The sequence below is a fragment of the Delphinus delphis genome, chromosome 7, assembly GCF_949987515.2.
Source record: "Delphinus delphis chromosome 7, mDelDel1.2, whole genome shotgun sequence".
NCBI classification, from domain to species: Eukaryota; Metazoa; Chordata; class Mammalia; order Artiodactyla; family Delphinidae; genus Delphinus; species Delphinus delphis.
This window is the reverse complement of record NC_082689.1, coordinates 27025639-27040470: the sequence shown is the minus strand read 5'-3', so window position 1 is coordinate 27040470 and position 14832 is coordinate 27025639. Positions and strand designations below refer to the sequence as shown.

The following is a 14832-nucleotide window of genomic DNA, read 5'->3' as shown; positions in this document are numbered from 1 at the left end:
ATTGATCCCTTGATCATTATGTAGTGCCCTTCCTTATCTCTTGTAACAGTCTTTAGTTTAAAGTCTATTTTATCTGCTATGAGTATTGCTATTCCAGCTTTCTTTTGATTTCCATTTGCGTGGAATATCTTTTTCCATCAATTCACCTTCAATCTGTATGTATCCCTAGGTCTGAAGAGGTTCTCTTGTAGACAGCATATATATGGGTCTTATTTTTGTATCCATTCAGCCAGTCTGTGTCTTTTGGTTATGCCATTTAATCCATTCACATTCAAGGTTATTATCAACATGTATGTTCCTATTACCCTTTTCTTAATTGTTTTGGGTTTGTTTTTGTGGATCTTTTTCTTTTATGTTTCCTACCTAGAGAAGTTTCTTTAGCATTTGTTGTAAAGCTGGTTTGGTGGTGCTGAATTCTCTTATCTTTTGCTTCTCTGAAAAGCTTTTGATTTCTCTGTTAAATCTGAATGAGATCCTTGCTGGGTAGAGTAATCTTGATTGTAGGCCACCATCACCCTGATACCAAAGCCAGAAAAAGATATCACAAAAAAAGGAAATTATAGATCAATATCACTGATGAACATACATGCAAAAATCCTGAACAAAATACTAGCTAACAGAATCTAACAACATATTAAAAGGATCATACACCATGATCAAGTGGGGTTTATCCCAGGGATGCAAGGATTCTTCAATATATGCAAATCAATCGATGTGATAAACCATATTAACAAATTAAGGAATAAAGAACATATGATCAGCTCAATAGATGCCAAAAAAACTTTTGACAAAATTCAACATTCATTTATGATAAAAACTCTCCAGAAAATGGGCATAGAGGGAACATACCTCAACATAATAAAGGCCATATATGACAAACCCACAGCAAACGTCATACACAACGGTGAAAAATTGAAAGCATTTCCACTAAGATCAGGAACAAGACAAGGATGTCCACTCTCGCCACTCTTATTCAAAATAGTTTTGGAAGTCCTAGCCATGGCAATCAGAGAAGAAAAAGAAATAAAGGAATACAAATTGGAAAAGAAGAAGTAAAACTGTCACTGTTTGCAGATGACATGATACTATACATAGAAAATACTAAAGATGCCACCAGAAAACTACTAGAACTAATCAATGAATTTGGTAAGGTTGCAGGATACAAAATTAATGCACAGAAATATCTGGCATTCCTATACACCACCAACAAAAGATCAGAAAGAGAAATTAAGGAAACAATCCCATTCACCATTGTAACAAAAAGAATAAAATAACTAGGAATAAACCTGCCTAAGGAGGCGAAAGACTGTACTCAGAAAACTGTAAGACACTGATGAAAGAAATCAAAGATGACATAAACAGATGGAGAAACATACCATGTTCTTGTATTGGAAGAACCAGTATTGTGAAAATGACTATACTACCCAAAGCAATCTACAGATTCAAGGCAATACCTATCAAACTACCAATGGCATTCTTCACAGAAATAGAACAAAAAATTTTACAATTCGTATGGAAGCACAAAAGACCCCAAATAGCCTGAGAAAACCATAATTCAAAAAGAGACATGTGGGCTTCCCTGGTGGCACAGTGGTTGAGAGTCCGCCTGCCGATGCAGGGGACACAGGTTCGTGCCCTGGTCCGGGAAGATCCCACATGCCGGGGAGCAGCTGGGCTCGTGAGCCATGGCTGCTGAGCCTGCGCGTCCAGAGCCTGTGCTCCACAACGGGAGAGACCACAACAGTGAGAGGCCCACGTACCGGAAAAAAAGAGACGTACTCAACGTTCATTGCAGCACTGTATACAACAGCCAGACCATGGAAGCAACCTAAATGTCCATCAACATGAATGGATAAAGAAGATGTGGCACATATATACAATGGAATATTACTCAGCCATAAAAAGAAATGAAATTGAGTTATTTATAGTGAGGTGGATGGACATAGAGTCTGTCATACAGAGTGAAGTAAGTCAGAAAGAGAAAAACAAATCCCATATGCTAACGCATATATATGGAATCTAAAAAAAAAGGTAGATGAACCTAGTGGCAGGGCAGGAGTAAAGACGTAGACATAGAGAATGGACTTGAGGTCACGGGGAGGGGGAAGGGTAAGCTGGGATGAAGTGAGAGAGTAACAGTGACATATATACACTACCAACTGTAAAATAGATGGCTAGTGCGAAGCAGCTGCATCGCATAGGGAGATCAGCTCAGTGCTTTGTGACCACCTAGAGGGTGGGATAGGGAGAGTGGGAGGGAGACGCAAGAGGGAGGGGATGTGGGGATATATGTATACATATAGCTGATTCACTTTGTTATACAGCAGAAACTAACACAACACTGTAAAGCAATTATATTCCAATAAAGATATTTTAAAAATTATATTCTATATGTTTTCCAGTGCATTTGTGGTTTTAGTCATATACATATATGTGTGTGTATAAATATAGAGAGATAGAAATACGAATATAGAAATATATATAGATGTAGATATAAATGATACCGATGGATAGACTGGTGACAGATAGATAGATATAGATGTCAGATAGATATGCAGATGCAGATATAGGTACAGATATACAGATTTATACATAGGTATAGATTCTACCATTTCATCAGATAGCATTTGGGAGAGGAGGGGAAAATGAATGTCTTCAGTTCATCATCACTTTCCAGTCCTTCACTTTCTCCCATCTCTCTTTTATTGTTTGCTTTTGTTGGATGTCGCATTCATTTTTTTAAGTGCAGCTTAAATACAGTGTTTACATTATGATGTAATTTTATTTCGGAACAGTTTTCATTGTTTCGTTGCCTTCATCATAGAATTTATATGTGATTGTTTTCAAGTTTCCAATTTTCTTCAGAATTAAAAAGTATTATTAAATGAAAGAAGTACTAGAAGTGTCAATGTTCAAAGTCTTGCCAATCTGAAGGTTTTTGTTTTAAACAGTCCTCTTGTCATTATTGCTATGACTACAAAGGGATAATTGGATCCGTTTTTAGTCCAGCACAGCTCCTCCTCACACTCTTCCTCTTTAGTGTAAATTTAATAAATGCAACGGTAAGGTATTTTTAAAAAGATACGTTTTATAAAGGACTCATTTTATCTTTAGGTTCATATAATCTACAAGCACAAAAATAGTTCAAATAAAAGGCACTTCTGTCTATTTTATGTATATTTCAGGTGAAATTATCTATCCTTTTTTACCCAGTTGAATATATAACATATACAGACATAGTGATTTCTAATTTACTGGTAATTTATTAGCATAAATAACACATAATGTCAGTTTGCTTTAGGAACAGTTTCATGAATATAAGAGTCAATGGGATCATAGTTTTCTCCTTAGTCTGTGGATAGAGAAAACCTAATTCATGTTGAATTATAATAGCTTCATAAATAGATAGTTTTAGGAGGACTGGTTATATAATTTTTATCCAAATTGGGACACTTTTGAGAGTGAAATGGAGTGCTATCAATAATTATACCAGTTAGACATAAACTAGAACTCTTGAGGAAAATGAAACATTTGGTTACCATATAGTCATACTTTCAGGTTCACTGCAACACATGTAATCCACATTGGGGTTTACCATCATAAAACTACTTGGTGATGAATGGATATTAGCTTTTTTCAAGGAGTTAGGAATATATGCAGACTAGGAACTATCAAAGCAAAATAATATTGTGTCCTGTTTTGAATCATAAGGAAAGTTGAAATAATCCAGTAATAACCAAAACTAAATGGTCAAATTATTCACTTTATTCTAGTGGTATTCCTATACTGAATGTTTGAAAACATTCTATGAAATGTAACATAAAAAGGATGTATATCATGAATATGTAGAGTTTAAAGAAAAAATTTGAATGTCACATATCCACCACATATCTTAAAAAATAGGACGTTTCCACTTTCTTTAAAGTCCCCTGTATCTCCTTCCCTAATTACTCACCCCTACCTCCTAGAAGACACTGCTGTCTTAAACTTTGTTTTACTCTTCCCTGTGCTTGCTTTATTTTACCACATGAGCTTGTATCCCTAGAGAATATATCATTTTGTTTTGTTTCCTTACGCTGTATGTTAATGAAATTTTTAATGTAATTTAATTTATAAAAATTTTCTTTAGTGGTTAGCATTTTTATGTCTTTTCAAAGAAATCCCAAGGTAGTAATAAATACATATTAAATTTTCCTCTAAAAATTTTAAAGTCTGCATTTCACATTTAGGTCTTTAACTAGAATTTATTGTGTGTATAAAACAGGATTTTTTTTCTTTCTTTTCTTTTCACATGAAAAAAATATTCTAGCATAATATATTGATTAATTCATACTTTATTATCCAATGTGCAACAACCATCTTAATCATGTGTCAGGTTTCTATGCATGCATGGGTGTAAGTCTGAGTTTTTTTTCTGTTGCATTCCATGTGTGCTCTGAGTTAATCTACTCTGTCTTAATAGCTTGAACTTTGAACATCACCTAGGTTGTTCTTGGCTCCTTACTCTTCCATGTAAATTTTATAATTAGCTTGTCAGTTTCTATGAAAATATTTTGATTTATTCTTGGAATTACATTGAGTCCACAGATAAATTTAGATATAATTAAAATTCAAATTGAAATTCAGATCTGAACTGATAATTCAAAAGTTCTATTTCTTTGAGTACATTTAAGTAATTTTAATCTTTTTAGCAATTTGTCAGTTTTACCTGCATTTTCATATTTGTTGGATTAAAATTGATCATAACATTTTCTTATTAGTTTTTGATCTTTGCAGCATCTGTAATTATTTTTTCTGTTTTTATTCCTAAAATTATTTCCTTTTCTTTTCTTGATTAGGCTTGCCAGATATTTGTCAATTTCATTAGTCTTTTTTAATGGTACAATAGAGATTCTCTCTATTGTATCTCGTTCTCTAATTCATTAATTCCTGCCCTTATTATTGTTTTTATTGAAGTATAGTTGATTTACAGTGTTGTGGTAGTTTTAGGTGTACAGCAAAGTGATTCAGTTATAAATACACATATACGTATAATATTCTTTTTCAGATTCTTTTCCCTTATAGGTTATTACAATATTGAGTATATCCTGCCCTTATTTTTATTCTTTCTTCCTTCTTGCTTTGAATTCATTGTATTATTATTTTACCTTGTTAGTTGATTGCTTAGCTCATACTTTTATTTTTTCTGTTCAAAAACTGAGCATTTACCTATTCATTTCCCTCTAAGTACTCTTTCAATTATGTCATAAATTTTGATAAGTAGTATTTATGTTACAATTTATTTTTAAGTCCTTTTTAATTTACTTAATGGTTTCCTTTTCCATGGGTTATGTATATATGTATGAGTGTGTGTGTTTCAGTTTTATAAATTTCAGAGTTTTGTTAGGTATCCATTTGTTATTGATTTCTAACTTCATTTTCAGATACTGATTCTTTGGAATTAATTTAAACTTGCTTCATGAACTAGAGCATTATTAATTTTTGTAAATGTTCTATGTGTAGTTGAAAAGAATGTGCATTCTCCAGTTGTTGGGCACAACACAGAGGCTTTTCTTTCCTTTTTTTTTTAATTGAAGTATAGTTGACATACAATATTATATTAATTTCAGGTGTACAACACAGTGATTTGGCATTTATATACATTATGAATTGATCACGGTAAGTCTAGTAACTATCTGTCAACTTTGTCATACAAAGTTATTATAATATTATTGACTGTATTCCCTATACTGTATATTATATCCCAGTGACTTATTTATTTTATAACTGGAAGTATGAAACTTTTAATGCCCTTCACCTATTTTACCCAAACCCTGTTCCCCCCTCAACCTCCCATCCCCACCTCTGGCAACCACTAGCTTATTCTCTGTATCTGTGAGTCTATTTTGCTTTGTTTGTTCATTTTTTTGTTTTTTAGATTCCACATATCAGTAAAATCATACAGATTTTTCCGTCTAACTTATTTCACTTAGCATAATACCCTCTAGGTCCATCAGGGTGCAGTGTTTCATATTCAAGTCTTCTATATTCTTATTTTTACCCCTCACTACTTGATCTGTCAAACACTAAGTTGTGTTAAAATCTCCTCTATGATGACAACCTTGTCCATTTATTTTGTAGTTCCAGCAATTTCTGTTTTATTGATTTAGAGGCAGATCGTTTAGAAGTATGACAAGTATCTGGTGCTATGAACCTTTTATCACTATCTAGTGACCCAGTTTATTTCTAGCATATATAAGATATATTTTTCTTTGATAATAATACAGCTGAAACAGTTTTATTAGCATTGGTCTGGTCTTTTTGCCAGTCCTTTCCTTTCAACTTTTCTACATCTTTGTGTTTTAGATATGTGTCTTGTAAAAAGCAAGTATTTGAATTTTTATAACATTTTAGTGACCTTTTTTTCCCTAGAAAATTTAGCACATTTGCACAGATTATGATTACTTATATAGATTCACTTCTGTCTTCTTCTGCCTACTTACCACATTTTTCATCATTTCATTGTATATGTTTCATTATTTCATTGTATATGTTTCTTTATTTCATTTTTTCATTTTCATTATTTCATTGTATATTCATTATTTCATGCCATCTTTCAAATAGTGTTGAATTTTGTTTTATTTCTCTTGCTTTGGTTTGGTTTAGCTTTGTTTTATTCATTTTTCTTTATTAGCTTTAAAATTATTCTATTTATATTTTTAAAAATTGCATGCATATTTAACTCAACAAAGTCTAAATTTAATGAATATCTTTACTTTTCTTTCAAACAGTAAAAGACTATAGAGGGTTTTAACCCCAATTATTGTTCAAGATTTAGTTCTCTCTTATTTTTGTTTTAACATTGATAAAGTAGACATTACTTTTATTGATTGTTAGGAAGATGGTTTTTAAATTTGCCCAAAAGCTTAGCATAGTCTTTGCTCACTAGTTTTCCTTGCATCTCAGACATTCCTTTCTAAGATCTATATCTTCCTGAAGGAAAGCTTTCAGACACTTCTTCGGTGATGATCAACTGGCAGTAGCTCTCTCAGCTACAGTTAATTGAAAATGTCTTTATTTTGGCTTCATTCTTGAAAGATACTTTTGATAGAATTAGAATCATAGGCTAACATTTTCTTTCTGTACTTCAAAGATATTATCCCCTTCTCTTCTGGCTTAATTGACATTCTTTTATAGGTAATGTGTCTCCCCCAATTCCTTCTCCCAGATGCTTTTATTGTTGATCTTCTCTTTATTATTGATCTTTTGCACTTTCACTAAAAAGTTTCTAGCCTATATTTCATATTTCATTAAGTCTGTGAATCATGTAATTGGCATATTATGTCTATTCTGGAAGTTTTCCAACTGCTATTTCTTCAAAGATTGTGTCTTTCACATTTTCTCTAATTTTTCCTTCTATAAACTGAAAAGATGCATGATAGAGCTTCTCAGTTTATCCTCTGTTTTTGACAACTTCTTTCATATTTTTCATTTCTTCATCTCTTTCTATGCTGTATTCTGCCTAATTCTCTTCCATTTCACTTTTTCTTTTTTCAGCTGTGTCTAATTTCATGGTTCTTAACCAGGGGTAACTTTGCCCACCAGGGGGCATTTGGCAATGTTTGGAGGAATTTTTGGTTGTCATGACTTGGGAATTGCTATTTGCATCTAGTTGGTAGTTAATAAAGATTCTGATAAACATCTCATAATACATAGTGCACACTTCACAAAAAAGAATTATCTGGCCAAAACGGCCAATAATGCTGAAGGTGAAAAAAACTGATCTAATTTTTGTTTGAATCTGTCCATTGAGTTTTAAATTTCAAGTACTACATTTTTTTATTTGTAAAAGTTCTATTTCTTGTTTTAAAACTACATGGTCAACTTTGATAACCTAATTCCTTCTACTTTCAATACCCACATTAATCTGTAGATGTATTTGATACATTATGATTCCTACAGCCACAGTCTTTGTAAAGGGTCTGATTCTACACTTTGCTGTTTCTTCCTACTCTGACTCATGGTGAATTTTTTAAAACATGTTTTTAATAAGCTTAACTCCTTGAAACTTTATCTGTGCTGATTCTTTAAGACCTGTGTTAGAAGCAGTGTTATTCAGTGGACCAGCAGTTTTAGCAACATCTGTGGGTATGTTAGAAATGCAGATTTCCAGGCCCTGCAACATCTGCATCAGAATCTCTGAGGGTGGGCCCAAAGAATCTATTTTAACCGTATTCTCTTATGCATACTCAAGTGACTCTTATGCATACTCAAGTTTGAAGATTTGAGAAGCACTAATTTAAAGTATTCCTCCAGAGAGGCTTTCCATTTCTTTTCCTCAGGCACCTCGAAATATCACCAACCTAAGATCATTTTTTTTTTTAACATCTTTATTGGGGTATAATTGCTTTACAATGGTGTGTTAGTTTCTGCTTTATAACAAAGTGAATCAGTTATACATATACATATGTTCCCATATCTCTTCCCTCTTGCGTCTCCCTCCCTCCCACCCTCCCTATCCCACCCCTCCAGGCGGTCACAAAGCACCGAGCTGATCTCCCTGTGCTATGCGGCTGCTTCCCATTAGCTATCTACCTTACGTTTGTTAGTGTGTATATGTCCATGACTCTCTCTCGTCCTGTCACAGCTCACCCTTCCCCCTCCCCATATCCTCAAGTCCGTTTTCCAGTAGGTCTGTGTCTTTATTCCTGTCTTACCCCTAGGTTCTTCATGACATTTTTTTTTTCCTCTTAAATTCCATATATATGTGTTAGCATACGGTATTTGTCTTTTTCTTTCTGACTTACTTCACTCTGTATGACAGACTCTAGGTCTATCCACCTCATTACAAATAGCTCAATTTCGTTTCTTTTTATGGCTGAGTAATATTCCATTGTATATATGTGCCACATCTTCTTTATCCATTCATCTGATGATGGGCACTTAGGTTGTTTCCATCTCCAGGCTATTGTAAATAGAGCTGCAATGAACATTTTGGTACATGACTCTTTTTGAATTTTGGTTTTCTCAGGGTATATGCCCAGTAGTGGGATTGCTGGGTCATATGGTAGTTCTATTTGTAGTTTTTTAAGGAACCTCCATACTGTTCTCCACAGTGGCTGTACCAATTCACATTCCCACCAGCAGTGCAAGAGGCTTCCCTTTTCTCCACATCCTCTCCAGCATTTATTGTTTCTAGATTTTTTGATGATGGCCATTCTGACTGGTGTGAGATGATATCTCATTGTAGTTTTGATTTGTATTTCTCTAATGATTAATGATGTTGAGCATTCTTTCATGTGTTTGTTGGCAGTCTGTATATCTTCTTTGGAGAAATGTGTATTTAGGTCTTCTGCCCATTTTTGGATTGGGTTGTTTGTTTTTTTGTTATTGAGCTGCATGAGCTGCTTATAAATTTTGGAGCTTAATCCTTTGTCAGTTGCTTCATTTGCAAATATTTTCTCCCATTCTGAGGGTTGTCTTTTGGTCTTGTTTATGGTTTCCTTTGCTGTGCAAAAGCTTTGAAGTTTCATTATGTCCCATTTGTTTATTTTTATTTTTGTTTCCATTACTCTAGGAGGTGGGTTAGAAAGGATCTTGCTGTGATTTATGTCATACAGTGTTCTGCCTATGTTTTCCTCTAAGAGTTTGATAGTTTCTGGCCTTACATTTAGGTCTTTAATCCATTTTGAGCTTATTTTTGTGTATGCTGTTAGGGAGTGATCTAATCTCATACTTTTACATGTATAAGATCATTTTTTAACTACTTTTTGGGTGCAAGGAGCATAAAAGTAGTGCCCGTTCTAGTCCAAACTTATATGAAAATGTGGAATTTTGATTAGAAGTTCTCATTTAAGACTTTTTCTTTTTTTCCTTTTCTACCCAGAGCCAAGACTAGTCATGCAGGCTTATTTCTGTGGGGTAGATCATTTTATTTTTCATGCAGTAAAAGTGACACACACATGGGATATTGGCTTTATATAGGAGTGTATGGCCTGATCTCACACTCCACTTTGGACCCAAACATTTAATTTGTGGCCCATTGAAAACCCATACTCTGGTCTTGCCATAGTCAGTAGAAACCCTTGGGACATATATTCCTACACTAGTTCACACCTTTCTCCCTACCTTCACCCCAGAATTGTACTTTCTTGTAATTTCTGCTCTCCAATGGTCTATCATCTCATGTTAGAAACAAAAGCAAAAACAAAATGAAAAAAATTGGGGTATTTTATCTAGCATTTTTAGGTGTCTAAACCAAAAGATATTTGTCTTCACACCTAATCTATCATATTGTCAGAAACAGGAGTCCTCATTTGGTTTTTAAAACACTTACCCAAGATATTAGCATGATCTGAGTAAGTGTTAAAATGACTACCCCACCAGACTGTGTACTAAACAATAATGCCTGCCTCTAGCCTGACATCTGAATCATTTCTGTTGCCCTCAGCTACTGCAGAAAGGGGCAGGGACAGAGACAGCCTGTCAATTGCTTAATGATCTCAGTCAGGCAGAGAATTCAGTACAAGCTAAGTAATAAATACTGAGTCACAAGCACATGCCCTCTAGCAAATGAGGTTCCAGTGTACACGAAGAACCACAATAACTGCTTATTCCCAGTGTTTTTAAATAAATAGGTATCTTGCACCAGCAAGAGCTTTATATTTTATTGTAAGGCAATACAAATAGTATGTAATTCCCCAGGGACCACCGTAAAATATTCACTTTTTAAAACCAGTTAGTTCCTGTCCTGTGTTACGAGTTTTCAGGATCAGTCAGTGTTTCTTCTCACATAATAAGTTTAGATACAGTCCTTCAGGGAAAGGAATGTATTGCAGTTATAACCTTCAATTAACCATCATATCTTGGTAACAATATTTTCTAGGTCCCCAGGCAAAATAAAGCACAGCTGTTTGAATTAGTATTCTAGTTCTCTTCTTTACTTTCATAAAGGAAACATTCAATATACATAACGATCTTATAAAACACAGGAAAATGCCAAAGGAAGTCAAGGAAAATTAGCTTGATGCTTGAAGTTTTCTAGCTGTAGAATGTTAGAGAAATCCATGCTGCATAATGCATGACATTTTCTAATTTTAACTAGACAGCTCTGTAGCCATTGCAGAGAACACCTTATATAAAACTGAACCATATGAAATTGATGATATTCTACTATTTTTGACCTTCAAACTTAGAAATTCCATAAGGTTCAACCTAACATTTTATCTTCCTAGTTAAAATTGATTCTTGCTTGTCTGGGAACTATGAAGTTATGACATAATGGAATTGAAGCCACTCTGTGGTGTTATGGAACATAAAAAGGTGATCTGGCAGACATATTAATAAAAAAGAATTTAAATATGCCTACTTTTCATTTAGGACCACCAGCAAAATTGGTATACCAATGGTATCAAATTTTGTTTAGATGTTCACTTTTAACTATGCCTCTGATACTCTGTGGTTCTTTTCATCCACGCATCCTTCTGATTCATTCAATCAGAAGCATCCTTCTGATTCATTTTTCTCCATTTGTGCTGTCTTTCTCTGTGATGTGAATTCATCCCTATCCATTCTGTCACGCCTCCATTTTTCACTGCTTCTTCAGATTGCACTGAGCCATAAGAGGTAAGCTCCATCAAAAGAGGGAAAATTGAATTTCCTTTAAGTCCAGGAAGAATCCTTTGTCTAAGTTATTCTATAACCCTGCTCCTAAAATCAATACTTTCTAACTTACACTTTGAAAGGAACTTATAAGGAAAATAATTCCCCATAGCCACACCCACACTAGACTGCCTTGAATACTCTTCCACACACACTGTGAAGTTGATACTTGTTGCTAAGTATCTTCTACTAGGATTCATAGTTGAGTACTTAGCTTTGTACCACAGCAGTATCCTCTGTTTTCTGTACAGTAACATACACACTACAATATCCCAGAAATTGGTAGTACTCAGTGCCATCCCAAGTGTGCTTGCACCTACCAGGTTTATGAGGCTTATAATAAGAAGGCAATATTTAAGTCACGCTATGTCATCATCCCTTAATTCGAACAGTGACATTTCCAAAAGTTACTGGGTTTGATCCAATTTACATGGATCAAATTTATCAGATAATAACCAACCCTCCCTTTAATGTTGTGCTGTATGGTTAATTAATGGGAATTATTTTGATAATGATCTCAATTCTATTTCCCAACTTAGATTAGGATTTCTTAGGGCCGATAACTGATGATGTCTGGGTTTTATCATAAGAAGCTTTTCAGAGCAGAGAATTAAAATCTCTTTTCATTCAAAATGCCTTGAGCTTCCTAACCAAATAAAAACATATTTTCTAAAGAAGGCAAGCCAATCGACATAGGAAACCTTACATAGCACAATTTGGGTTTTTTATTCATCTTCCGTTAGTCCTCTCAGTGCCATCTAATAGTTAAGAGCAATTAAAAGAAAAAAAAAACACCCACCTCTGTCCCATACATTTGAGTTAGGTTAAGTTCTACCCTTGTTCATCATGAAGGAGCCAGGGTTCATAACATAATGCTATTCCAGCAGTGTTGTTTCTGTCTTCCCATCATAAAGCAATGAATCCCATTGTTTTTTATTGGAAATGTGTCAAAATGTGACAGGCTAAAAATAAATTTGCATCACTCGCCTTGCCCTCCAGACTGGCATTCGTTTTTTAGAGATAGATGTTCCAGCCTTTTCCAGATGCAGATTAGCATATCTGAGATGTTTAGTAAAATGAATATTTAATACAAGAAGAGAGTATAGATATTTAGTCGGTATATTATGGCACCACAGTAATGATAGGTTTGATACAGAAAGTCATCTGACCCTTTGCAATCTGAAGTCTTTCTATCCCTGTGACCTGCTGCCAAGTCTTGGCACCGACGCAGTTGATGATAGTTTCTCATCATCAGTGTCCATCTTTTATTAATGATAGAGTCTCACCATTGTGTTTATCTTGTATTTTGCTTTTTCACATAGATTAACTTTGTCATGGCAATACAACATATGCTTTGTAAAATTAAGTCCCAACATAAATAAATTTGTTATTAGAATTCTTGATGGTTTCATTTAAGTTTTAGACAATGAGAAAATGCTTAATGGGCTAACTTACTTGAATCATCCAGGGTATTTGAGATAGTGTGGTACTCCACAGTATGAAGTAGCCAACTCTGCCTGAAGAACGAAGGGATTAAGGAAGGCTTCTTGGAGGAGGTAACTAAACTGAAGCTTAAAGTGGGAATTTGCCAGATGGAAAAGGGGCTTAAAGGCTCTGCAAGTCATGGAAACAACACATGGAAACGTATGAGATGTCATATCTGGGAGGCTAACCAGTTTGACATAATTGGACCACAGAGCACTTGAGATGGGGATAGAGAGAGAGGTGAACCAAATAACGAATGTCAGTTATCTTTATTCATTGATGACTGAGGTAGATTGAACCTATAATATATTTTAAATGGGAAAATGATGTGATTATACATTTGTGTTTTAGTAAATAACATTATATGACATTATTGTCTCTTTTGTTTTTTTTAATTTTTTGGCTGTGCCGCACGGCCTGTGGGATCTTAGTTTGCAACCAGGGATCGAACCTGCACCCACTACATTGGGAGCACGGAGCCTTAACTACTGGACCGCCAGGGAAGTCCCAATTGTCCCATTTGTAAACAGTGACTTTCTACATGCATTCTAGAAATCATCTTTTCCCAAGGCTTATATGAGTATAAATTAAGACAATGTAGATACCAAAGAGGAACTAGTACAGATCTGGGCATGAGAGAGACCTGAGATTGAATCCTGTGTCGATTTCTTCCCAGCTATATAATAGTGGAAAAATTATATCTCATTTTAAAAAAATATTAAAATGAAGATATTGTTTCACAGGGTTGTTATGATAATTACAATTTGGCACATATGGATATTCTCTGTATATTAGCCCCTATTTTAACATTATGGATCGATGGATTGTTAAGAATGCTATTGCTTGAATGATGAAAACGGTTTCCATTTGAAAACATGTGCTTACTAAGCAACCTATGGTTATTAGGTAACTGAGGTGATAGCTAATATTGTGATGTATATTTTTTTAACTGGCACGAATGAATTTTTGACGTATGTACTTTTTGTGACCTGTTGACCTATGGGAAACTTCACACGCCTTCCCTTATTATTATCATTTTTTGTTTTTTGGCTTATAAAGAATTCGGTAGATATCTCACTCTTACCAGTTTCTGGGTATCAACTAAAAGCTGTTTCTTTTATTTTTTCAAGCACGTCTTGACAAGATGGAGCCATATTTTTATTTTCCTGAACAAATGCTCTATTTTTCATTTATCAATTAAGCAGTTTCCTCTTTGTCAAACATTTTCAATTGAAACCATGCCTATTTGAGCAGAATTTGGTCTGTTTATGAAAAACTGGGGAAAGAGACTAACTCAGTCTAATTTATTTATTTATTTGTTTGTTTGTCTGTTTTCCATTTCAGGCCCCATTTTATTCTCTGTTTTCTCTCACAACTCAGCCTAATGTAGTAAGCTCTTCCTTTTCTTACTAGCCAAAACGAGGGAGCAGTTGCACTTGCTTGGAGCTTGTGGATGGTCCTACATAACAAAATCCCTACTGACACCCTTGGTTAACATACGACTAGTTCTAGAAATTGAATATGTGTTTGCATCATGTTAATTTTAGGTTTAAAAAAAGCATCGTATTTAAAACCTTCTGATTAAAAATTATTTCACACTTAAATCCCAGCTGTCTCTGAAATATGCAAAGAGTCATGAAATTACTGGATATTCTCCAAAAGGAGAAAACTAAACTCAGAAACCTACTTAAAATGTCTAATTTTTCA

At 34.3% G+C, this 14832-nt stretch overlaps 1 protein-coding gene across 3 annotated transcripts in view; it reads left to right on the top strand.

The window, feature by feature from the left end:
• UNC80 (unc-80 homolog, NALCN channel complex subunit) overlaps positions 1-14832 on the top strand; it is a 247081-nt gene that overhangs the window by 90169 nt on the left and 142080 nt on the right. The gene's annotated exons all lie outside the window — the stretch shown is intronic.